We start from the raw sequence: 26,138 nt of genomic DNA on the forward strand, positions 1-26,138 counted from the left end.
AAGCCTTTAGAAAGTCTAAACAAGTGACTGATCATTTTTTTTAATCCCCTGTACGGTTGTTATGGTGGGGGAAATAGCTATAGACACCAAAACCATTTCACCATTTTCCAAACCAAGTATTTTTAGGGCATTTTTGCCTTTAATTGACAGGATAGTGAAGTGTGAAGGGAGGAGAGAGAGAGGGAGAGACATGCAGCAAAGGGCCACAGGCTGGAATCAAACCTGGGCCGCCACCGCAACAGCCCTGCACATGGGCCGCCCACTCCATCAACCAAGCCACTGACACCCCGACCAAAACCATTTCTTGTTCCAGGCTGTAAACACGTTTGTTTCTGCTGTGAAGTTGAGCATTTGAACATGGAAGTCATTGGGGACTGACTGGATTCTGGAGTCAGGCTCAAGTAGCCGTTCAAAATACTGCAGCGGAGGTTGACGCTTGGTTGGGACTCTGATTTTGGGGTTGATAGGCACATGTGCCAACCTTCTGTAAACTCAATAGTTGTAGCTATATTTTGATAGATTAAAAACAATGTCTATATTGTTATTTTTTATTATTAATCAAAATGGTCAATGGCAAAAGTAATTAGATACTCCTACTCAAATTTTTTTTTAAATTTATTTATTTTTTTTATTTCTGTTTGTTGCATTTTAGGCGGCACGGTGGAGCAGTGGTTAGCATTGTTGCTTCACAGCAAGAGGGTTTCTGGGTGGGGGAGTCCTTCAGTGTGGAGTTTGCATGTCCTCCCTGTGTCAGCGTGGGTTTCCTCTGGGCAAACACTTCCTCCCACAGTCCAAAGACATGCAGGTTAATTGGTGACTCTAAATTGCCCGTAGGTGTGACTGTGAGTGTGAATGGTTGTCTGTCTCTATGTGTCAGCCCTGTGATAGTCTGGGGACCTGTCCAGGGTGAACCCTGCCTCTCGCCCAGTGTCAGCTGGGACGGTGACCCCTAACTGGATAAGCGGTTACAGAAAATGAATGAATGAATGGAGCATTTTAACATTGTACCAAACCAAATCTGTGATGGGGCTGTTTGACACAAATGCACAGTTTGATTTTAATCACAAATCGCCTAATTTTAGAAAACATTTGTGTGAATTAAAACATGTATTTGTAGCTGAGATCTTAACCTTTCATTTGTTGCTGATTAGAATAACATAACTTAGGCCAGACAATTCCAGCAGACAGTGAAACCTGTGCCAACTGACCCCTGTCTCCCCTACTTCAGTCCGTTTTGCTGACACTGTTGTACTTTTACTCTACTTTTATATTTTAAATGCAGGACTATGTCTTGTAAGTAGGTATTGTTATATTTCATAAAGTAAGGTTCTGAATACTTCTTCCACTGCTGCTAGTAACGTGACCAAAGTCCTGTTTCAGCTGCTCCCTGATCAGCCATCAGAAAGTATTGTCCTTCTGAAAGCAGCAGCCATGCAAGTGTAATGCTGCCCCTGGCGGCAGCAGCACCGTATTACAACACAACCCAGATGGATGCAAACTGTATGAAAGTTACAGGGAGCATTCCTCCACCCTGATGCTCCTCCTCCCTCCGCACGGTGCCAAACCCTTCACAAAGCTCGCAACACCACTTTCCTCTCAGACAAGAGCCGTTTGTGTGCGTGCAGGAAAACAACATGGCAGACACTGCCGTCCAATGCGAGGGAAGAAGCGGCGGGATTGTGGTAATTAAATCTAAGAAACAACAGGGAATGCAGGGACAAGTGTTGTATGACGTCCGACAAGTTTCCTCCTTCGTGGACGCACAGGCGCGTTCAGACAACTTTACGCACCTTGTAGATTGTAGTTCCTGGAGAGGCACGTGTGTCAGGCTTCAGACTTAGTGATGGTGTTTTACTGCTTGTTAGACGATCAACAATGAAACTACACGATGTTCATGTCTTTCCTCCCAGATTAACGATGACTGGCCAGGCTACAGTTTAGACCTCTTCAACTACCCAGCTCACTACGCCGGAGACTTAGACTGTGTCTTCATCCCGCATGGCGTGATTATGGACAGGTACAACACACCAAACTCTTACCCTGCTGCTGCCTATCAGATACTGTCTGAGCCTGCCAGATGTTTCTGCTGTAAAGCTATGCGTGTCCTTAGACAGATGCGAGGGATCCTATCATGTGCTATAGCCTATGGTGGCATTACCTGTGGGGGGTTTTGCCACATGTAATACAATATGATCACTGTAACCCCGCCCACACAACAAACAACTCACAAACAGATCACAGTTCTTACAGTTAATGTCATTTAGGGGGTAGAAACCTACTTTTTTATAACACATATCTTTATTGATTTTTGAACTTGGTACATCATTCGTTCAGGATAATTTGTTATATCTTTCAAGTCTTTAAACAACTTCCCTCCCTCCCCCAAACCCTGAACACAGAGCCAACAGTATAAGAAAACAATAACAATAATGTGTTGTTATGTTGGCGGCTGCAAATAAAGAAAATAACTTAAATATGTACATATGTCCCTGTGGCTACAATATGTACAGCACGCCTACATGTCATCAAGTAGATATATAAATACTCGACTGACAAACAAAACACAAAAAGATACTTATGTATACATAAAAATAAGAAAAATAAAATATTATGTATGTAAAATAAAATAAAAAGAAACAAGAGAAACAAACTGAGAAACGATACCTAAATAAAATTTAAATGAAATAAAATAAAATAAAAATAAATTAAAAGGGTACAGTCTTACTTGGTAGATGTTAGGTTTAAGGAGCTAGGATATCAGGTCTTGATTTCAAAAATATGATAAATGAATCCCATATTTTATGAAAAATATGACTCTTTTGTTTGATTGTATATGTAAGTCTTTCAATCGACAAGCAAGAAGAAAGTTCATTCATCATTAAGACACTTTTTCAATGTCTGGCAATAAGATGTTTCGCATGTATTAAACAGAGTGTCTCCGGTAACAGTCCGAGGATGCAGATCTCTGGCGCATACAGGGATTTTTTTCTGGATTATGATGGAGATTGTATTAGTTATATTTTCCCAGAATTCTTGTAAATATTTGCATTTCCATATACAGTGGTATAGGGTTCCCTTCTCCGTTCTGCATTTTATACAACTATCAGGGATATTAGGATTAAATTTATTGAGCTTTTCAGGAGTTATGTATGCTCTCATAAGCCAATTATATTGGATCAATTTCGGGTAGAAACCTACTTAAATCAAACATGCACACCAGTAGCCTGCTGGAGGTCATTCTGTGGGGCTCTGGCAGTGCTCCTCCTGTTCCTCCTCACACAAAGGAGCAGGTACCGGTCCTGCTGCTGGGTTGATGCCCTTCTACGGCCCTGTCCAGCTCTCCTCGGTCTCCTGGTATCTCCTTCTTGCTCTTGAGACTGTGCTGGGAGACACAGCAATCCTTGTAACCACACGTATGGATGTGCCATCCTGGAGGAGCTGGACTGGGCTGCAGGTACCGCCTCATGCTACCAGTAGTGACAAGGACACTAGCAGAGCACAAAACTAGAGAAGAGTCAGTCAGAAAGATAAGGGTGAGAGCAACTGTCTGCGTCACAGTATAGTGATAGACTATCATGTGTCAGAATGTGTTTCACTTGAACAGTACAAGGCTTTAAAACCAATATGAAAATCAGTATCAAAATGTTAATGTTAGTCAAAAAATATAAAGTCAAACGCAGTGAAACCGGTTCCTCTGTTATAAATTACACAAGACAATTGTCACAGATGTAAAACAAGAGCAAGAAATTTGATTGTCTTGTTTTATTATTTCCCACATCCCAAAGCAGCATCTTTAAATGTCTTGTTTGCAGAGTTACTTGGAAATGTATTCAGTCATTAAATATACATTGCATTTTTTTTTGTCCAATCTAATCTGAATACTTTTGGATGACTTAAAATTAAAATATTGAAACTATTGCACCTTATACTAATGGACACAACTTTAAAAGTGTAAGTTCCACAAACAGTGGCGCACGGTAGTTATGACGGGCTCCAGTGCCAGAGTTTGTGTTGAAACAGCTACTGTATATTAATAGTATTGTCACATGATCAAATACAGACTTCACGCTGGACAACATCAGCATACATGTTACCTATCATCACTGCAGATCAGTATATGAAATAAATGAAACATGAAATTATTAATTCAATGGGTTTTTTAAATAGTTTATTTGTAGTTTATGAAGTTTATCTAAAATGAACATATAATTTTGTTATTGACTGTTTCACAAAAGGAAAAAAAAACATTGATGGAGATTTGTTTGCCTTGTAGAGATTTGTATTTTAATGTGTGTTCTCCTTTGAACACAGGTGTATTCGCTCACAAGGGCCCATTTTCTGCTCTACAGAGAGCGGGCCCTCCATCCACTGTCTCTATGGGCACCTCACCCCATGGGCCCCAATGCAACTGTACTGCCTATATTCATTTCTCTGTGAACATGTCAAAACATTTTTTCAGATAAAATGAGTCTTTATGCACAAAATGCAGCTATAACTGTTGCTCAAATCAGCCGTACAAAAACAGTACTGCCTCAAACTACAACTGTACTGTGTGTATTTTACAACATGTGAGATGGACGGCAGAGGAGATACCTGCACACCAATGTAATTGGGCTGGAAAGCCACAAAAAGTCCACAGGCTGAGATCAAAGCAAAAAAATCTATTAATTTAAGACATCAGTGCACAAAAAATGTGCAAAGAAAAAGGGTAAAAACAGCAGCAAATGTTTCAGTCCTTGATCATCATCAGTTTGCAATTTGAGCACCTTTTCTGTGCACTGATATCTTAAATAAATACACTATTTTTGCATTGATCTCAGCCTGTGGACCTTTATGTGGCTTTCTAGCACAGTTCCATTGGAGTATCTTCTCTGCCGTCCTGTCTCGTTTGTCTGCTGTACCGATGCACCCAAGACAAACTTGTTTATTGCCCCAGTAGGTGCAGATTCACATCAGACTTTACAACATGTGCCATGCTGTTTGTTTTGTGTGTCACTTTTTGTTGCAGCTGTTTTTTAGGCTGAGGCCACATGGAGGACTTTGCGCCTGTAACACAAGAGGAGCACTTACTTTAAAATGTTCATCTTACATTTTCAGTGTAGCCTAGATAAAAAAGAAAAAATCAGTGACAGTGTAAAGTGTAGAGATTTTCCTCATCCTGTTGACGGTAAGAGATATTTTTACAGTCTTTACAGACAGTGTAAAATAAGCAATATGATGTAGCCTAAACATGAATATCACATTTTTAATGGATGTTTTAATGTTTTCAGGATATCAAAAATCAAATATTCTGAAGATATCTATAATTTGGTCCATTTAGGCTATATGCAATATGTCAAAACAGGATCTTACAGTAATATGTTAAAAGATCCGACAAAATATCTTTTATGGATTAATGATTTCTCAAAACGGGATACTCCACAGATGCAGGTAATATGTTAAAAGATCTGAAAAAATATCTAGTGGATACAGTTTTAGGATCGTATATGCATATTTCATGGATATTTCCTAAAATATGATCTGTCAAAGATGCATTTAATATGGTAAAAGATCCGTAAAACGATCTTTAGGGGATATAGTTTTAGGATATCATAGGTATATTTCACGGATAAGTATCTGGATTTGGAATATTCCCGGGTCCAATCTTGTCCGAATATGGAAATATCCTGAAATAAGATCCGCCGAAGATCCAGTCTGGAATCATCAGGATATTGTCTGTATCTTTGACATATACAGACATATCACCACCTTGGATAGTACCGTATTTTAGAGCTTTTATTCCAGTGTATAGTCTGTGTAATTACTCCTTCTTTCAAATGTAATCTGGGCTGATTAAAGTACAATCAACAGGAGTGAGAACATTAACATGCCGTCCTGGACAGAGTGCTCATTGATGAAAAGACTCCTGGAGGTTACATCAGCCTACAGACACGACTAATGAAAAAATAGATAACCCACAGCTGTGAATCCTGAAAGACAACACCACATTTCTTTCGAGCGTTAAAGAGCAAATTCGAATTTCACTTCTTTTTCTTTCAGGACAGAGCGTCTGGCTCGCAACATCATGGACGACCTGGGGGACCATGCCATCGTGGTGCTGTGTGTGCTGAAAGGAGGCTACCAGTTCTGTGCCGACCTGGTGGATAGGATCAAGGCTCTCAGCCGCAACTCCAACCAAACGATCCCCATGAGGGTCCACTTCATCCGTCTCAAGAGCTACCTGGTGAGCGTCTGCCCACGCACAGACAGCACTCAGACGCTGGCAGTTTCATACACTGTGGCATGTGTGAAAATGGAGAGGCGCTCTTCATGCTTAAGTTTATCAGTCATGATGGTTCCCAGAGGTCACGTGACTTAGTTGGAAGATGTGTGTAACATTCTATACAACATGATGACAGTGGTATGTTTGTGTAACTTTGCCTTCAGTGGGCTGTTTCATGTGTTTTCTGAAGCACAGGCAAAGAGAAAAAAAAACACACTTTGAATGGGAAACTTAAGTATTTTTCCACATGAATCCTATTTTCCCAGGTTTTGTGTCTAAGTGACTAATGGGAACAACAGTTTTTGAAATTGCTCCAGTATTGAGAGAGGACCGCAGCCAGCAGCTGAAAAACAGGTCACAAAGTAACTGCTCGGGGCATGTGTGCACCGTCAGTTTACATCCACTAAAAGTGTTCGTTTTTGCCACTGACAGGCTCAGATTATTATTCTAAGTGTCTGACAACATTATAGAAAGGATCTTTACATAGATAGATCTTTTTGTTGAAGAGTAAGGGTGCTTTCAGGCCTAGAGTTGTCTTGCTTTGGTCTGAATCAGGGACTAATTTTGTTATAAAGTTGTATAATTGTCTAGAGTTGGTTCGTGTTCTCACGGCAGCATTTACAAGAGGACCAGACCAAATGCCTTGTGTGAGAAAGCTGCTCTTGATTGGTCAGAATTTCCATGTGGGAAAAATCCAGGAAGTAAAGCAAACGTTGAAGAAGAGTACACCTGCAAGATAAATGTGACACTTTCTAATGTCACAATGGAGGGACAACTACGCAGGTTGATTTTAGCGCTGCTCATCGTGGACTATATTGCTGTCATTGTTCATTTTAGTCAAACCATACAGTTTGAAAACGAGGCGCGGCTCCAACTAGAAAACAATGTTTTGATGCATTGGATGTGCTGAATGTGCATATTAAGGCAGTACAGGAGGAGGTGCACATTAATAATCCTCCAGGACTGTAACATGCTCATGTTTAACCCAAACAATGTGTCATGTGACTGCAGTTGGTTCAGATCCAGGTCGGAACACCTTCTCACCACAAATGAACTGCACCAGAGTTCATTTGTAACTGGACCGAGACCACCTCTTCAAAAAGGTCTCAGTCCGGTTGTTTCGGTGCGCACCTGAGTGTGATTGCTGTGTTCACACCTGCCCAAACAAACCGCACTCAGGAGCAAAAGGACTTGAGTTCAATTGAACTGGACTAAACAGGGCAGGTGTGAAAGCACCCTAAGATCCTTTTTATTTAACTAGAAACAACCCCAAAATCTCTATCGCCAAACCGACCACACTCCATTTAAATAAACACTGAATTTATCATTTTAAAAAACAATTAATTGCCTGATGAAGGTCACACTGACCGAAACGTTGCTTAAATAAAATGAAAATAAGAGAGTGAGACAGTGTGCGGGAGCCTTTTTTGATATTTTGGGGTTGCAGCCTCTCTCCTACGCACCTGCTGTTTTTGGGTGTGCTGAGATTTTTTCCATACAAAAAAACACTTAATTCAAAGTTGACATCAACACAATAAAACTCTGAAAAACCATCTTGGTTCATCTTTCCACTGATCCAGGAATGACCAACTCTGGTGTAGTTGATATAAACCCTTAATTCATCCAGTTAGATGTGAAAATATGCTGACTCTATTCACGCTAAAATCACTGTTTATTAAAATGGAGTTTGGTGGGTTTGATTTTGGGCTGATTCTAGTTAAACAAACAGGCCTGTTTCTGTAGGAATCCTTTTCATAATGTGCCAGACACTTAAAATGACAATCTGAGCCTGTCAGTGACAAAACCAAACACCTTTAGTGGCCGCAATTAAGGTGTGCAAATGCCCTGACTGGTTATAGTATAGCATGTTTTACGGCTGCTGACTGCAGCCCTCTCACTTGATACTTGACCAGTTTAAAAAAAAATGATGTTCCTATTAGTCACTTAGACATGAAAATATGGTTTAAAAATACCTAACTTACCCTTTAAATTAGTATATGGCTAATATTATGTGACTGCCTTGAGCGATAAAATACACTTTGACCTTAAATTCATCATTTGTTTCAAGTTTGGAGATTATTCCTGTTCATGAATGTGACATCCTTTTTAAAACACCCCAGAAAGATAATGTTGTCTTGTCCAATAATGTGCCTTACATTCAAAGCAGGACTCACCTCTTTTAAATTGAGAATATACCGAGATTTTTCAGGATGACGCATTTTTCACTGATGTCATCACAAAAGTGTCAAACACATGTAAACATTAAGAAAAAAACTTTTTGGTTTCCACAGAATGACCAGTCGACAGAGGATCTTCACATAGTCGGAGCAGAGGATTTGTCTTTTTTATCTGGAAAGGTAACACTTGATTAAAAACAGCTCCTCTCTTGATAAAGAACTGCATCTGAGTCCATTGAGACATTATCATAAGCTGCATTACAGTAAAACAAACACTGAGATGGTGGGTACTGATAGACAGCAGCCTCAAGAGGGCAGCCTTCCCTCTAATCTGCCATGTCCCTCTCCACCTCGAGGCAACGCTTCAGTGCTTCCGTAAAGGAGATCAAAGATGGCAGTTTCTGACAAACCCAGCGGTGATCAGATACCAACTGTTATAATGTGATTGTTTAAAGGTCTCTTCCACTTCATCTCAGTGGAAGCAAAACTCAAAATCTGTGTAAATGGGAGGATACACTCGCTATCAGTGTAGATCAGGAGGATGACAGCAGGCTACAGGCTCGCTCTTCATCTGCTCGTCTTGTTATAGTGTGATCAAAATCTGTGCATCACTGGACTCGAGTCTGTTTGTGTGTGTGTAGGCGTGTGTATGAGCTGACTGTTACCAGATCTGACAGCGTATTCCATTGACTAAAGGTGAAATTTCCAACCTGATTCTGTGTCTGTGGTTAGTCTGTAGATAAACTGAGGGGGTTGTGAGATATGGAGCTGGAAATTAGAAAAAAAATCTGATATACAAAATGATCTTTACTTTTGAGGATCCTCCCTAATTTTTGCTTTTTTATTATAAAGCATTGCACAGTTTCACCTAGGGGTGTAACGGTACACAAAAATCTCGGTTCGGTACGTACCTCGGTACACAAGTCATGGTTCGTTTTTTTTCGGTACAATAATGAAGAAAATAGACAACTATTAAATATCTTTTACTTATTGGTAACCTTATTAAAACATACCACCACAGCAGTTAACTCTTTTTACACAATTTTTGAATGAAACAAATATATATATATAATCCTGCTTTTTCACATTGTTTGAATGAAAATAGAAATATAAAAGTGAAAAATAAAATCCTGCTGTTTTTTAAACACATTTTTTGAATGAAAAATATAAATATACATTTCTGCTTTAACAGTTTTACTCAATTAAAATAAAAAGTATAGTGCAGCTGGTCAGCTTTAAAGCCTGCTCAGATTCAGTTTTACTAGGAACTTACTTAGCTTTCCCACTTTGTTAAAGTGCAGTAAACAAAACATAAAGTGCAGCTTAAATAATTTTACTCAACTCCAATGGCGTTGATTATTTCTTTAGCGTGACGGTCAGGGAAACGCTCTCTCTTTTTAAACGACGACGATATCATAGTTTATACCAGATTGCTTTTTCTAGTCGTGCCGGTTAACGTTCAAACTCGGGTGGTGTCGCTTTAGATGTGTTAGCATGTTAGACGTGTTTCCAAGTACATACCCGACCGCTGTTCTGCAGTGTCAGCACACTGCTTTTGTCTTGTCCACTTGTTTATTTCCATCTTCGTATTTTACCCCGAAACCAAAGTGTTCCCAAACGGAGGACTTAAGGTTTGTGGGTGGGTCTTCAGGTTCGTCAGGCTCACTTGCCATGTTGTCAAAATGCGAGAATGCGCTGCACAAAGTGAAAGCGGAGATTTATGGTTGGACTCGGCCCATCACTCAATTATGTCCGTCGGGGAACTAGATATTTTAAATGGTTCGGCTTGCAAAAAACGGAATTAAAATAAAACAAAATAAAATAAAATAATATCCTGCGCCCAATAATTCAGTACAGGGTCGTGCCGAACCGAAAGTTGCGTACCGAACGGTTCGACACAAATACATGTACCGTTACGGCCCTAGTTTCACCTCTAACTCATAGACATGCACCCCACGACAAGGAACAGCACATAGACATGCTTTGTGTTAAAGGGATAGCTGTGATTTTTTTAAGTGGTATTATATGAGGTACATATCCAAAGTCAGTGTGTTACATACAGTAGATGGCGGCTGGTACGTCCCCAATTTAGAGAAGCAAGCAGGAATACCGACGTAGATGCTAAGCAGTGTACAGCTGTGGATGGGGTCAGCAATGAAACACATTTAGCCACCTAAAAAAGCACTATCAGTTTAAATGTACGCTATATTTAGAATATTTTCACCACATCACCTTGCTGTCGGGCAGCGGTTTCTGAAGGGGAACTAAAGTTGTTCTATCGTACTCTTCAAAGCCAGACTCCATTGACAAAAACAGTAGTTTTACCTTGCTGAACAAAGGAGCTGCTGGTCTACCGCTGCCTTGATCAGTTAGTTTGTGTCATTGTGTCATTTTGGTGTTTTAAAGGGTTAGTTCGGATTCTCCAAAGTCACAACGAATTGTTCGAGGCCACAATAGACCAGCAACTCCTGTGTTGCCCCCGTGTCAAAGGAGTGTCTTTGAAGAGGGCGATATATTGACCTTCCCATCAGCAAGGTATACCAATGAAAATACTGTAAATATAGCATACACTTTAACTCATATTGGTTTTTTCTAGGTGGTTAAAATACGTTTTGCTGTTGCCCCCCCCTGGCCACAGCAGTACATTGCTTAGCTTCTGTGTTGGCATTCCTATCTGCTTCTCCAAACAAGGGAACTCTCCGGCGCCATCGACTGTATGTAAGACACTGACTACGGATAAGTGCCTCATCCAACCCCACTTAAAAAAATCTATAACTATCCTTAAGGAGTCACAAGCACTTTAAAATGGGCGGTAAGAACGACCGCTTTAAAGGACAGTTTTATTGGTGTGAATGCATTAAAAAGTGTGTTTAAAAAAGTAGCAGGTGGCACCTTGTAAGTTAGCTTCAGCCACCAGTGTGTGAGTGTGTGTGTGAATGGGTGTTAAAAATTGCTTGTACAAGTGCAGGTCCATTTTACAACAGCGTTTAAAACATGACTCTCCTGAATTAATCAGTTCATTGTTTCGGCTCTTGTGAGCACAAGTTCATGTGTGACCTGACCTGTAGTTTTTGTCCAGGTGTTTCTTCAGCTGATGTAAACATGAAGTACTTATGTAACAGCCTGTCTATGGGTGTGTGCATGCCGGCAGCTTGTTTACAGAGTGTGCACACATACTCGTCTTTATCTCTCAACTCATCTGTGCAAACAGTATCTGCATACAAATAGGTGACAAAGTAAAGGAAAAGCTAACATGAAGCGTCGCATGGAGTCAGGCCACCACGAGTCTGTAGAGCAGCTTCAGCGCTCCTCGCCAAGTCTGTAATCTGTTACGGGAATGAACACCATTCCTCCACAAGATATTGTCTCAATTATATATACAACCTTTATTTATTGTAAATGTAATATTTTCTCATTAAGACGTGTGGAATATGCTGATATTCCTTTTTTAGGAGCAAGTGCATGCAAAAAAAGCTTAATAGGAAAATTGTCTGTTTCAGAATAAGGGCAAAAAAAAAAGGAATATTTTGAGAATGTAAGTGTTTCCATGCACAAAATATTCCACTGTCATTCTGAATATGACAACATTCCAAACTTTATATATGGGTCATGTAAACAGCATATTCCTAATCAGGCCTTACTCTGAATCATTTCTGATTAGGACATGTGGGATATGTGGGTATTATTCGTGTTCTAGGAGCGACACAAGGCCTTTGTCTGAAGGAGAAACACGCCTACTGTAAACTAGGGATACACGCCACGATCAGCATGCCATCACTATTGGCCAATATCGGCTTCAAAATGAACAATATCAGAATCGTCCAACACACTTTTTTGTTCATTTGCACAATGAATGAATGAATGAATATTACATGAATTGAAAATTATTGTATTTCATGTCTCCATCTGCTGGTCGGCCACCATGATAAGAGTATGCATGTATAATATGATGTTAATTCCACTACAGAAGAGACTTGATGATCACTAAAATTAGGTAAGGAAAAAGTGGATATATTGATGTAGGTTATCTGCAAAAAATCCAATATTGTACATCCCTACTTTAAACATTATGAAAGACTTGGATATCAGGTTTTTTTTATATGCGCAAATATCGCAACACCGACCTTTCAAAAAGGTTGTTGGACGAATTTAAGAGGGAGCTTGTGTTCGCACGGTTGAAGTCGCCACCGGTGGAAAACTTTGGAAAAAATCCCATTTTGACTCAAAGACAAAACAAAATGACAAACAGCTCCAGCTGACACACAATGTCGGGGAGTAGTTAAATATGTGTTGTTATTTCTCGTTTTACAACAATTTCTAGTCGTATATAGAGGACATAATCAATAGACCACATATTCATAGTATGAAATAATAATGACGTTTTTTGCTGTATATTATGGCACGGTGCCTCAGCTTGTTGGCCACAGTTGTCATTTAATGAAAATCACACTCTGGTTTACAACCAAGAAATAATGATTGTAGCATTTTCCTAGTCAAACACACACTTTACTCAGTGTCAGTCCAGTTGTACCTTCATGTAACAATTTAACATTCCAGACTCAGATTGTGATCATTTTCTGTGATGTAGTTTGGATGAAACTGAACTATGACTTAAATCTAGTTTCATTTTGACAAGCACATTTTTTTGAGAGTAGTTATTAAAATATGTGTCACTGTGAATAATCCTGTGGCTTGGTAAACTAAAATGTACTTTCCCCAACACAGACGACATGTTAGGGCACGTTAATCAGAGTGCGCTCAGCTGCACGGTGTTGTCATGATACTAGAAGTTCCAACTTTGATGCAATACCTTGAAAAATATTGATATTTAATTCCATTTTTTTAAACCAGGTATACAATTTATTTTTTTCCTTAAAAGATAAATACAAGTAGGGTTGCAACTGTATACCGGTTTCAAGGTATACCATGATATTAAAATTCAGTTATCGTACCGTGTGCATTTACTTGTTTCTGATATTGGGGGGAAAGCAACTGGACAGAAAATCTCTACTTTATTTTAGTTATTTTCAAAAGGAGGACTTTTTACACAGACTTTAATTAAAAATGGTTTCAAGTTTTAAATATAGTAATAAAAGGTTTGTTTAACCAAAAATAACCCCTCTGTTTTAATTCCTTTAAGGGTCATTCTGACTGATAATAACATAAAGTCTGTTTTACCGTGATACTGTGAAGCCACAATATTTTCTGAGATGGTTATCATACTGTGAAAATCTCACACTGCTGCCACACTAACAAGATTGTAACATGACAACAGTGGTTTTTCATGTCTTGGTTAGTAGCAGAGAAATGCAGAATGACTGTTATGAACATGAACAGTAAGAGAGAGTGAGAAAGCACAGCTGGTACTGATATATTGATACTGCGGACAATGAGTTTTAAATCAATTTCAGATATTCAGAATTGAGATGTATTGATGTAAACAGGAATAGTAGTTAAATATTAATTTTCATCAGCCATGTAAACAGCTAAATATGGATTTTCTCTGTATGGAATAAGGGCAAAAAACAGAATATTTTGTGCATGTGAACAAAGTCAACCACAGATGGCACTAAAAAGATTTAAAAATAAAAGTTTATACTGTATCATTTGGTTTCATGGCGATGGTGGTGGAGAGCATTATCTTCCACGTTGGTCAAAAGCTGCCATAGTTGTTGAGGTGGGTTGAGATCTGGTGACTGTAAAGACTGTAGCATTTGATTCACACCATTTTCATACTCTCCAAATCATTCAGTGAGCTCTGATACATGTAAGCATCTGCATTTGATATGTCTCTACTCTTATTCAGGTCTTTTTCTTTAGTTTCTGTGTATCTGTGTGTATGCAGTGGGATGAATTACTCAACCACTACTACTGGACTCATACGTCAGCACGAGTATTTCTAGGTAATATTAATCAGCTGCTCTGAACGCTCACAGTCACACACACCCCTTAGCTGAGCACACACACACACACTCACAAGCTAATGTGCCCTGTAGCCAGGCGTGGCATAAATGCCTGAAACATGAATAGGATATGAGGTAGTAAGCTTGAGTCACTGCCTGCTGCTTTGCTCACAGTATTTTAGGTGTGCTTGTGAAATCCCTGAGCTCCCTGTGATGTACGGCTAAATTTAGTCACCTGTTTGTAACAGAATGCTGCCATGTTTTGCTGGAAGAAGTGAACTAATAGTGTGACAAGAAACATATTACACAGTTCATGTAACGCCTTGGCCTCCCTATAGTGTATCTGACAGACTTCCCCTTTTAATATACTGCTTAGTCCTTTATATTCCTCCAGGGGTTACTGCACTCTAAATAAATCTGTATGAATAATGAGGCCTAAACAAAGAATGTCTGCATGCTTGGCTGAATCCTTTGTTTGGAAAGTGGAGTAAACTGCATACACTTACATGGCAGTTAAAGTTTTATGTATTGTGACCTAGCTAATACCGACCATGCACTAGAAGACTTTGAAAAGACTTTTAAAGACTAAAGTCTGACAGCCTCTTACAACTCAAGACAAGATTTTACAAAGATTTGAGATCTTGCAGGGTCACGGTTTGCAAAACTACAACTATTATTCTAATTACATGGTATCTGGTCGGTGCATAGATTTGAATACTCACAGATACACGATCTAGCATTTTAGGCAGTATTGGTGACTTTTCCGAAGCTGTTGTTGGTAAAAAAAAAAAAAAAAAAAAAAAAACATGACAAAATGAACATCAAACAGAACTGATTCATAAAATCATAGTTGTAAAACTATAAATCATAAAATCAAGTAGGATTTTAAAAGAGTTTTGGCAGCGAGAAGCTTAACAACAAAGAGTTTGAGACCTGTATCAGGAAGTCAGAGCTAGTTAATGGCTAACGTGAACAGATCCATTTTTAGCTTTCTTTTAAAAACATTAAGCGAGCTAGCTTCCCTGATATCAATAGGTAGTGTGTTTCATAGCTTTGGGGTGTAATTGACAAAGGCTACATCCCTGATCTTCTTCTGGCTGTTTCTGGGAACCTCCAGTAAACCAGCTGCAGGTGATCACAGTGTTGTTGGAGGCAAATAGTTAACAAGGGAGTTAGCAATGTAGCTCGGTCGAAGCCCATTTAGAGCTTTGTATACAAGGAGGAGGAGCTTAAAATCAAGTCTAAATGGAACAGGAAGTCAGTGCAGAGCAGCTCAGACTGGCCTGATGTGCTTGCTGCACTTGCTCTGATTGAAATAAATACATGAATCAATTTCTCTGCATCTTTTTCATTCAGAAATGGTCGTAACGTAGCGTAGTTTCTGAGGTGAAAAAATTAGGTTTTCATCACCTTGTTAATGTGGGAATTGAATCTTAGATCTTAATCTAGGATCACACCAAAACTTGTAACTTCGGATTTAATCCAGGGAGTTATATTCCCCAGATTATTAAGAAGCATTCTTCTTTTTGTTTTACGGCCGACAAGCAGGATTTCAGTTTTGTCTTCATTTAATTGTATGTAATTATTGTTCATCCATTTATTTATTGCCAAAAGACAGGTAGTAATGGTGTTTATAGCTGCAGCATCGTTTGGTTCGGCAGAGATGTATAGTTGCGTGTCATCTGCGTAGCCATGTAAACAAACATTGTGTTCTCTAATGATGTCACAAAGCGGCAGCATGTCCATTAGTTGCATGATTTTAGTGGGAGAGGACGGTGGGAATGAGAGGTAAACCCTTTAAAAAATTAAGATGTCTCACTAAAATTAATGCAGGTTATTGGATGAGATATATGCTGAATTAACTCTTAACAACTCCTCCAGTTTGTCCCCCTTTTCCAAAGTCCCAGATAATCGAAATTCACATTCTTGCCTCCCTTGGGCCCCTTCCTTGTTTCCTGACTACCCAGTTTGACGCTTCTTGTTTGGTGCTGGAGAGAGTGCAGCTATTCTTCACTATTTACATGAGTCAAGGCTAAAAACTCATGAGAATATTAAACATGTTTGATTATGTCGGAATGGCAAGACGTGAAAAAGACAGCTAGGACTGAGTTTCATGACCACTGATCTCTTCAGGCAGGTCATTCCAAAGCTGTAGAGCTCTGACTGCAAAGGCTCTATCACCTTTGTGACCTCGGAACAACAAGAAAAGATGATTGGAGGATCTCAGGTTGCAAGAGGGAACATAGGGCAATAAAATTTCTGTTCAACAACTTGGAGCAAGTCTGGTCAGGGCTTTGTTAGTAATCAATAAAATCTAAAAATGAATTCTAAAATCAACCGGTAACAAGTGTAGGGACGTCAGGATTGATGCAATGTGGTCATGTTTTTACTTTACACCAACATTTGAGATCATGCGAGCACGCCACCAATCTTGCAAGACTCTCAGGATTTTATTCCGACACTGGAAATAGGAAAAGGCCGTCATAACTTGAACTAAAGCTTGGATTGTGGCTCTTAACATAAATAGTGCCCAGTTGTCTCCAGTTGATTAGACAAACATTTGCAGAATCTCAGCTATTTCAGTGTGACATTCAAAGGAGGACTGAAGGGACATGGATTTCCAATGTGGACAGCGCTGACATTTTTCTGCTGACATTTTTCCTTGCATAATCACTGATATCATAAAATGTAATAAAAGCCTTACTGATAGAGCGCCTGCTTTAATAAGTGTGGCAGCTCATGTTTCAACACTTCTGCTTTTACTGTTCTTTTTTTTTTTTTTTTTGATTTACTTTTAATTTAGTCATCAGTTGCTGTATAAGACAAAACCTAGCAGTACAGCTTTTCAACAATTCTTTGTCAGTTTTTTTACTGCAAGTATATAGTGTTTGATCACCTCCTTCAGTTTTTTTTTTTGCATTAGTCTGTGTGCGTGTTATCTCTGAATGTGTGTGCTGATTAGAAGATACTGCAGTCTGCTATCTGTCCCTAACCAACAATAATTGTTTGCTTCCCTCCCTCTCTTCCCTCCCCAACATGCTCCTGTAAGAACGTACTGATTGTCGAGGTGAGTCAACCATGTTTTTGCTTCTCTGTTTTTCCCCTTCACCAAATGGGCCTATTGTATTTCTTGCCGTGGCGGCTATCCAGGTCAACAGGAGCCATTTAAAGTTTTATTTTCTTCTACGCGACCGGGAGATGAACATGAGGAAACTTTTTAACTGGCTGACCTATATTTGGGAGAATAAGAGCTTTTTTCCAGCATGATCATAAACTTTCTCTTGTTAGCCTGTGTTTGGGAAGAAATGACATTTACAGGAAAGAAATCAATATGGCTATTCAGTCATGGTTACTTACTGTATGTAGACATCTCATGATTAAAGATTTGAACGGTCATTAGTCAGTGCTCAAGCATCTGTGAATAGGCCCCTGCAGTCATACATTGACTGTGGCTGCTATTGCATTAAACAATGGAAATGTCTTTACTGCAGTGTTTTCAACGAATCTTTTTTAAGTATCTTTATTTTCTTTGATACTTTATTCAGTACGACAATTCAGTTAACAATGGATGAAATGGTCATGAGTTATGTCAAGGGGTTTCTCATAATGATGAGCCCACAGAAATTTATACCCAACTCTCCAGTTCCCCCTGAGCTCCAAGAAGTGTTTTTGCATATTTCAGCTCGTTGTTTTGGCTTTACAGTGTACAGATGTACTTTTTTGGTTCGGTCTCATTACTCTCATCTGTGTTGTTTTCGGCCCCAGGGCTAAAAATCTCTGAGAAATCTACTGTACACTACCCCAACACACAAAGTAAGCCACTAAGTGGATGAAGCATTTAAGCATTTTCAACTAAAGAGCCAGGCTACAGTGGAGTATTAGGGACACAGTTAGGAAAGAAAAATCTGAGATTTTGAGAATAAAGTCATATTATTAGGAGAATAAAGTTTTAATTTTTAGAAAAAAATGTTAATATTACAAGACCAAAGTCATAATTTAATGAAAATGAAATCATGCTATTTCAAGAAAAAAAATTATAATATTCTGCGAATACACACATGAACCTAAGAGAAAAAACAACTCACAAATTTACTGCCAGAAAGTCAGATGATGAAGAAAGCGCAACAAAGTCAACATGGCGAAGAAGTCGTGGTGGATGAATGGAGCACAGGACTTTCACCCAGGAGACCAGCCTTTGTGACCCATGGCTTTTCATTTTTAGACTTGGTTAACCTATTATTTAATTTTTTATGGTGTATGAAGCTGCTGAAATCATGCGGTGTACATGCAATTTAGTACAATAGCTGAGGTTATAGGTAGAACAGGCTCGGGTTAATGTCATATTTCGTCATTGCTAACATGTCCAGGAAGGTTGTACAGCTGATGGCCAGGTGGGCAATACATTTATTTTAGAACTATTTTTAAACCATAATGGGACGTCTTGTTGGAGGCCTAAACAACGGTCAAAGTCCTGTGCTTGGTCTAGTTTATCTACACAGTGTGCATTCATGACTTTAAACATCCTAAAAACTGAAAATAATAAGTCAACATAGACTCACACGACACATGAACCCTCGGGCCTTCTGGGTGAAAGTCCTGACCCACATATCCTCCACGACTTCTTCCCTTTGTGGACTTCATCTCTCTTTATAGGTTTAATTTACTGCCAGTTTTTTTCTTGTATTTACGGGTTTATTCACATAATATTGAGACTTTTTTCTTGAAATAGTGACTTTTTCAGCTAAATTATGATCTTATTCTCAAAATACTAAGTTGTTTCTTATATTATGACTTTTTCTCAAAAATTATGACTTTATTCTCATAATATTCTGATTTTTTTTTTTCAGTGATTTGGTGGCCATAATCCTCTTTTGTACAAAATAGAGCTTAAAGAGAGTAAATATTGGACTTACATTCATCAGGTGACAGAGACTTAATGCCAAATAAATGCTTAAGTTGCTAACAATTTGCGAACAGTTTAAAAAAAACTTGTGGGCAACAGCACTCACAAAAGACAAAATATATAATTTACTAGGGCAACACACGGTCAAACAAACAAACAAACGTTTCGGCCAAAGCCTTCTTCAGTGTATCAAACAGAGACAAAGACACTGAAAGCTTGTTAGGTAAAGTTCTAGCACCAATCACAATGCAAGGTATAATGAGAGGCAATAGAAACCATCTGTGTTGCAGCTGCAGCCAATGACAGGCTGACACAGAGCAATTGTCAAGACTGTTGCACCTAAGTCAATCCATTAATAGAAACATGCAAATACATTGAAAACATAAGAACATACAAATTATACAGACTCAGACTAGTTGAATGGGAAAAGGGGAGAATTAAAGTGACTGAAAAGAGGCTGTAAAGTCACTGGGTATAACTCAACTAGGGACTAAGAGAACCCCAGCTAAATAGTCAGAACCTAATACACACCAATCTCAATATTCAAAAATATAAAGTAGGAAAAGTTTAAAAATGATTACAGGGCTCCACTAATCCATTGTATAAAATAGAAAGCCTTAATAATGGAGGGGACAGTTAAGGTAAAACAAGTCTCTAAAAAAGAAGAAAGAGATCCTTAAATTACAAAAGGGGAAATTAGGGGCTTCAAGGAAAAGTGGAACCACTGTAAAATGTTGAATACAAATGTGTCAAAAAATTATTAATAAAAAAGGGACAAAATATCATGAAGTCTAATGGTCCAAAAGGACAACAGCAAATATCATACCTTACATCAAAGACAGTCTTACAGAGATAAGTCAAAGGAAACAACTCAAAAGAAGTTCTTCATTCAAACCTCTAGGACTCTCAGTTTGCAAGATATGTATCCATTTAGCTTCTCTTTGCAATAACAGTTTGTCTCTATCACCACCTCTTCTCAGGGGTTGGATCATATCAATCCCCTGAAATTTGAGTGTACAGACATCATGGCCAACAGAATTAAAATGTCTGGCCACTGGGGATTTCTCATCTTTGTTTCTGATACTACATTTATGCTCAGAGATCCTTGTTTTCAATTCTCGCTTAGTTTTACCGACATAACCCAGTCCACATGCACATTTAAGAAGATACACTACATGTTTGCTTTTGCAGGTAATTCTGTTTGTTATGCGGAACTTTTTGCCCGTATGGGGATGTAGAAAAATGTCCCCTTTAATCATGGCGCTACATTGGGCACAGTTAAAACAAGGAAAATTACCACCAGGAAGGTTAGAAGGAAGAAATGTTGAGGTGGAACATAACAGTCAGATTTGACTAAAGTGTCTCTTATATCCTTGGCACGTTTATGTGCAAAGATAGGCGGGGCCTGGAAAGAATGTCCTATGAGGGGATCACTAGCTAAAATGTGCCAGTGTTTTAAAACAGCCTGCTTAATATCATAAGATAGTGGAGAAATTCTGCGACTTGCACCCATTGTTTTTTAAAAATATGGGAGTTGTGCGTCCTCCTTTCTTCAGCTAACAGTTTAAAAAAATCAAAGAATGAGATATGTTTTTTTAATACCCTATTTTCTTAAAATTTGATGTATGAAAGCACAGGATGGATAATATATAATTCAAGGTCAGTTGGACAAGGATTTACGTTTATTATAAATGATGATGTATTTGCATGACGATCAAGGTCAAGTCTGGTATGAATCCTTAGGAATTATGGTTGAATAATAATTTTGTATTTGGCTTAATTTTTGTTAGAAGGGTTACAGTTTTGTTTCTTTGTTCTACTCAATGTTAAACTGACAAGATGAGCTGTTTAGTTTATTGTGTTTATCCATGGTAATGTGCTATTCCCCAGGAGGAGTAGCAAGTCCTTATGCTGGTGCTAATGGGATTTAAATAAAGAAAAAAGCAGCTTTATTTTTTTTTAATCTACTTGTACTTAATAGAATTTTACAAAAACAGCTTTTTACTTTTGATGGACATCTTCAACTTATCTGCAGCTGGATAGGCAAGAAGCACACATCAAAATTAGGATATGTCTGTAAGTTTATTAAAATGATTAAAATAAATTTTACGTTGTTTTATTTAAAACTATTATTATTTTATGTGATCAGCTTTTCATACTTAAGGTTAAGAAACTGCAGTCTACATGAGTAACAGGACACTAATGCTTTAACCTTCTGCTCATGTCACAAGTGAAAAATATTTAGTGCAAGTGTGTAAGGACAGTCCTTTCACGTGAAGGGCATGTTGACCTACATCTACATGACAAAGATAACAAAGCGTACTTCTGTGGCTTTGTTCCATCACTACTTTTGAACCTCTTCCTTATAGCAGAGGTCAGAGGCGTTTTCTGTGTAAAACGTCACATGGTGTCTAAATTCCCTTTCTTTCCAGTGGAAGTCATTTTTAGAGAATACTCATAAGCTGTTATGTAATAAAACTACAGTGTGACCAACTTCTTCCTTTTCACTTGTGAGATGAGTCTGTCTTAGTCTGCATTTTCTTACTGGCAGTCTCAATCCAGTTTTTCTGACTTACCCACTACAGGCCATAGTCGGCACCGGAAAGACAATGAGGACTCTCCTGAATCATGTTGAAGCCTTCAAGCCCAAAATGATCAAAGTAGCAGGGTAAGTTATGGCTGCGAAGACCTCAAAACTAAACCAGCCCACTTGTCCTGCTGTGTGAATCATTCCATTTCCGCCTCCGAGTCTAGACAGAAAGGGGGAAAGAGAGAGAGGTAACAAAGAAACAATAGGTGAAACAGGTTTCAGTTAGTTTTAAAATTCAAACCTGTCCTACATGTGACAGGTAGAAAGATATACTGTCTGACTTTGTCTACTTTTATTTCCCCCAGATTGCTGGTGAAGAGACTGCCACACAACTCGGCATGTTGTCCTGACTGTATGTACCTGACCAACCCTTTTTATGTGTTTATGAGTCAGCGGTTCATTCACGCTTTAAACAATCGTTGCAGCTTGTCAGTCAGTGAGTCAGTGGACCATGGAAATATTTACAATTAGTGCTCCATCTTGTCTTTGATTTCAGATGTCGGCTTTGAGATACCCGATCGGTTTGTGGTGGGATATGCCCTAGACTACAATGAGTATTTTAGAGACTTAAATGTAAGTAACTGTCTTTCTTATTTTAGACAACGGTGACTGTTTACAGCAGAAGTTCTCAATTGTTTTTCAGCCAAGGACCTCTTACAAGATAGATTACAGAATAGAGCACCAATAATACAAAGCAGTTGAGATCAATTAAAAGGTCCAGTTTGTAAGATTTAGGGGGATTTAGTGGCATCTAGCAGTGAGGATTGCAAATTGCAACCAGCTGAAACTTCTCCCTGTTAGAATTCCCTCAGTGTTCAGGAGGTTTTAACTCCGAGCCGAATTATTCTCAGAGGTTTCTTCCTCTCCAAAACAAACGAACCAGGTGCTCACACAGAAAAAACACAAACTAAACAAGTTTCACATTATTAATCAGTGTTTCTGTGATGCTGTTTGGCACCTCGCACATGGGCCGCTAGCCCAGGACCTGCTAAAATGTGCTGACCTATTTTATCTGTTACCTTAATGTGAGCTCACCTTGTTTCTGATCCAGTCATTCAGGAGGTTTTACTATAGGCCACGTTCTTCACAGAGGTCTCCCCCTCTCCGAAACAAATGGACCAGGGGTCTCATATATAAACATTGCGTACGCACAAAACGAGGCCTGAAAGAGGTGTATGCCACTTACAACAGAAAAGTTGTGATTTATAAAAACAGACTTAAGAGAGAAACTTTGACCCATACTTAAGACATTTTGGAGATGTGAAATTGGAAACGCAGATGGTGAGGTGGAAGCCTGATTGTAGATTGTTGAATTATTTTTTGGAGCACGCAATTTTTGTTTTTTGTTCGTACATGCATTTTTAGTATGGATCCTGCACACTGTTTTATAAATGAGACCTCTGGTGATTTAAATGGGTAAAAACTCTAAATAAAGCAGTTTCACTTTACAAATTAGTGTTTATTCGACATTGTTTGGCATGTTAGAGACAGGCCACTACCCCAGCACCTTCTAACGTGTTTTCAAATTTTTTCTCTGATAACTATAGATCCAGAGGTTCAGGAGGTTTTTATTCTGAGTCAAATTATCCACATAGGTCTCTTTCAAATTCACTCTTGTTGCGGAGGGGCTGCTAACTACTGTGTCCGCTTCGAAAATGCAAATGGCCGTTTCTAGAGCCAGTGTTTTCTTCTTTGTCGTCCGTTCTGCGCTACTGGAGAAACATGGCAGTTCAACATGGTGATCTCCAAGGACTCACTCCCAATAAATAGCTCATTTTAAGGTAACAAAAGTGCAACATTTCATACATGACATCATTTCGTACATGAAGGAAAGCATGCCTATTACCTTATTTTCCATTTTCTTTCAAAAAAAATCCCCCTGAATCCTACACACTGGACCTTTAAATCGCTGCAAGTAACACTGTACATAAATAAAATATCAAACGCACATCAAGAGAAAAGAGCTCACTTGAAGTACATTTCAGAACATACAGACTCATACACACATACCAGGAGAAGTTTAAAGTGCAGTGTTTTACTCTTGCGCATACATAGGCTAAGTAAAATGTGGATTCTGATGATTTTAAATAAACGATTCATTAGATTGGCTTGGAACATAATCTATGAACTACTTTAGATTTAAATATTAGAATATTATTTGAACTATGCCGCCTTTTGTCAGTCTACTACTACTACTACTACTACTAATAATAATGATAATAAAATAGATTTAAAAATAGATTTGATATGATGATAATTTAAATTAATGAATCTGACAACTTTTCAAAGACCCCGCTTTGAGAGTCACTGGTTCAGAGGGAGGTCATAATGAGTGTCTAGTAACACTTAGTATCATCAAATAAAGACATTTTGTATTAACTGTTCTTTCTTCTTTTTCAGCATATCTGTGTGATCAGTGAAAATGCAAAGATGAAATACAAGATTTAACATTTAAAAAAGGACTGGAGGAGGCAGCGACTGTCACACAGATGTCATCTAACAGCAAGCCTGAACGTTTTCCCTGGGATGCCATTCACTTACAGCTGCTATCGTGACATTTGATCTCCAGCATCTCCTGTTTTGTTCTAACATTCCTTCTATGAATCTGTTTTTAACAATAGACACTGACACTTAACTGGTAATTTTAGCAAAGACGGTACATGTTGCAACTTCCATTCTTCATGTTTATTAAAGTTATTCATGTGGGAAATGTTTAATGCTGTGGTACTGCTACTGTTTGCCTTTGTTAGTTTGACTTTAACACAAATGCCATCTCAATTTTACTTCTTGTATGCAATGTAAAGAACTTGATAATCATGACCTGTGTGAATGTGATAGATTTTGTTTTAATTAGTGTGTGATGAGGTAACAAAGGAAACGTTTAAAGTGAACGGGAGTTGTTTTATTGGGAAGTTAGTAGTAGGATTTTACATTTTCTGATAATATTGCCTTTTTGGTGTTTTCATTAGCAGCTCTGCTGTCACCTTTAATGCTCAGGGGCAAACACAGTAGTTTTGTAAACACTATTTGCTAACTACCTCTTTGTTTTTTCAGTATTTCAGGTGTAGTGGGATTCTTTTATCATTTCTGTATTTTCCCTTTGTAATTTAACACACCAGTAAAGTTTTGTAGCATTTTTGAGGTATCCATCACTGCGTTATTCTCACATTCTCACAGTGTATATTCAGATGTTGATAAGAATTCATATTCATGAGATAGAAACACCTTGTGATGATAAACAAAGGAGAGCTCCGAGTCATTTTTGTGTTTTAATTGTGTATTTTTATACAGTCCTAATAGTATTAGGCTGCTGAGGCATCTTTCTCATTTTAAGACTGACCAAAGCTGCATCCTGAATCATCAGGCTCAGTCTTTGTTTAAAAAAAACAACAAAAGGTAACGTGCAAATGAACCAGTAAAAAGGAACAAAGGGGAGTCCGTTGTGTTGACTGGCTGTGCTCTTTGTACACACCTGACATATGACTCCCAGTCTTTAAGCAGGGAACACAAAGTGCCATAAAAACAAAACCGTTTTTTCTTGGCCCGAGGTCTGCTGGGGATTACAGTAAATTGACTCTCTGACCTTTTAACTGAATTTATCTCCAAGAATTGGTTCATAGTAAAGGACTGTGTTTCATTTTACGTATTACTACAAAAATGTTCTTAAATTATTCAAAATTAAAGTTGGCAAAACACAGTCCCTATAAATATGTTTATATATTTTATTATTGGGTTATCATTAATGTGAAAATACTATTTCATTGTAGTAGCTGCTCAGGCGGAGCTCATTTCAACTACTAACTGTGTTTGGTGGTTACATCTTTTGATGCTGAGTGTGAAACTAATACTCTTAGCCAAAAGCATGCAGATGAAAAACCTACTATTCAGTCTCTTGAGTCTTTGTCAGCTCTTACAGGGTGTTCCCAAAATGATTCTTAAGTTAGTTTTAGTGTTTTACCTTGTGCTCTTGTTCCGATATTTTATAAGATAATCACGTTTTTCATGTGAAATCTTGTCTTCCAAGAAAATAGTAATAGCTGCCAAATGTAAGGAGAAAAATATAACACTCAAGTAGGGTACATGTGTCTCAAAATTGTGTGTCAGTAGGATAGTTGGTTATTTCTGACACTTTCTTGGGGCAGTAGTGCACAGACATGTTCAGTCTGTCAGGTACCAATAAAATTGGCCTTAAATTTCCATTTTATTTCCCAAGGCTTACATCCATAGTAAAGCTACTGGAAGCAGAACTGGCTGGACAGGACAGCTTTGTGCAAGTCTCCTCCCTAAACTGACCTCTGCAACA

The 26,138-nt window shown here is 38.4% G+C and overlaps 1 pseudogene; it reads left to right on the forward strand.

Moving 5' to 3' along the window:
* Window positions 1-1,534: 1,534 nt before the first annotated feature.
* Window positions 1,535-24,969, forward strand: LOC125902392 (hypoxanthine-guanine phosphoribosyltransferase-like; annotated as a pseudogene).
* Window positions 24,970-26,138: the final 1,169 nt, after the last annotated feature.

The sequence above is a fragment of the Epinephelus fuscoguttatus genome, linkage group LG15, assembly GCF_011397635.1.
Source record: "Epinephelus fuscoguttatus linkage group LG15, E.fuscoguttatus.final_Chr_v1".
In the NCBI taxonomy this organism is placed as follows: Eukaryota; Metazoa; Chordata; class Actinopteri; order Perciformes; family Serranidae; genus Epinephelus; species Epinephelus fuscoguttatus.